A 1840-nucleotide genomic window follows, 5' to 3' on the forward strand; every position below is an offset into this window, starting at 1 on the left:
AATCATTTTATTTTATTATTGTTTTTTATTTTTGAAGATTTTATTTATTTGAGAGAGAGAGGGAGAGCATGAGTGGGGGCGGGGTTGACAGAAGGAGAAGCAGACTCCCTGCTAGCAGGGAAGTGAGTGGGGCTCAACCCCAAGACCCTGGGTTCATGACCTGAGCTGAAGGCAAATGTTTAACCAACTGAGCTATTCAGGCACCCCAGAGATAACCATTTTATTTAATTAATTAATTAATTAATTAATTGAAAGATATTATTTATTTATTTGACAGAGAACACAAGTAGGCAGAGAGGCAGACAGAGAGAGAGAGAGAGAGAGAGAAGCAGGCTCTGCACTGAGCAGAGAGCCTGATGCGGGGCTCGATCCCGGGACCCTGGGATCTTGACCTGGGCTGAAGGCAGAGGCTTTAACCCGCTGAGCCACCCAGGTGCCCCGAGATAACCATTTTATAACATATTTTTGGGACTCCAAATTTTTTCTGTGTATACATATACATACAGCCTTGTGGTAGCTTATAGACTCTCTTTTTATTTATTTATTTTTTTAAAGTAGTCTCTGTGCACAACCTAGGGCCCAACTCATGACCCTGAGATCAAGAGTCATATGATCTACCAATTGAGTGAGCCAGGTACCCCTCGTTTTTCTTTTAATATTATATTTTGAACATTTCTCTTTATCATTAATGTATTGGTTACTCATTGATGATAAAACCACCACAAAACCTAATGGCAAAAAAAACACAGAATAATGTTATTATTTTCATGGTTCTGGCATTGACGAGGCTCAGCTAAATAGTTCTTATGCAGGATATTTCATGTAGTTGTACAGGAGGTGGCTTGGGCTAATTATCTGAAGTTTCTTACTCAGATTTTTGGTACTGAGCTGGAGAGACCCAAACAGCTGGAGGCTGGAACAACTAGTTTCTTGGGCATTTCTCCCAGTCTTTAATATGGTCTTTTCTGCATGGTGGCTTCAGGGTAGTCATGCTTCCTACATGGTAGCTCAGGGCTCCACAAGTAAATGTCCATAAAGAAAGGCCAGGCTGAAGCTAACTCACCTTGAAATCTTTTTTTCTTAAATTTTAATTCCAGTATAGTTAACGTACAGTGTAATATTAGTTTTAGGTATACATTATAGTGATCCAACAATAAAAATATGGAACACTTCAAGAATTTGTGTGCCATCCTTGTGCAGGGGCCATTCTCATCTTCTCTGTATCATTCTAATTTTAGTATATGTGCTGCTAAAGCAAACATTAAGTCACCTTTTATGACTTAGTTTTGGAATTCACACAGCCTTCCTTCTGCCACATGCTTGTCACTAAGGCAGTCCAAAAGTCTACCCTAAAGCCCACAGAAGCTCTTCCCTTGAGACACAGAACTCTTGAATGACTTGTTAGTTTCTTATTGGTGATGTCACAAATTTAAAACAACAGAAATTTATTATCTTACAATTTAGAGGACAGAATTCTGAAATGAGTTTCCCTGGGCCAGAATCGAGGTGTCCTATCAGGCTCTAGAGGACAATCCATTTCCTTGCCTTTCTCGCTTTGGGAGGCTGCCTGCCCTTCTTGACTTCTGACTCCTCTGTCTTTAAGGCCAGCATTGTAGCATCTTCAAATCTTTCCCTGGCTGTGACCCTCTGTGCTCATCATTACATTTTTTTTTTTTTTTGGACTCTGATCCTCCCACCTCCCTTTTATAAGGATCTTTGTGATTACATTGGGCCCACCTGTATAATCAGAATAATCTTCCCATCTCAAGGTCCTTACCTTAATCACATCTGCAAAATTCCTTTTACCATGTAAGGTAAGATATACTCAAAAGTAAAGGGA

At 39.9% G+C, this 1840-nt stretch overlaps 1 non-coding gene across 1 annotated transcript; it reads right to left on the reverse strand.

Annotated features, from left to right (window-relative positions):
* Positions 1-1155: 1155 nt before the first annotated feature.
* Positions 1156-1258, reverse strand: LOC132000402 (U6 spliceosomal RNA). Its single transcript, XR_009399277.1, has one exon. It is a non-coding gene; the product is annotated as a U6 spliceosomal RNA (small nuclear RNA).
* Positions 1259-1840: the final 582 nt, after the last annotated feature.

Source organism: Mustela nigripes, chromosome 13, assembly GCF_022355385.1.
Source record: "Mustela nigripes isolate SB6536 chromosome 13, MUSNIG.SB6536, whole genome shotgun sequence".
Taxonomy (NCBI): domain Eukaryota; kingdom Metazoa; phylum Chordata; class Mammalia; order Carnivora; family Mustelidae; genus Mustela; species Mustela nigripes.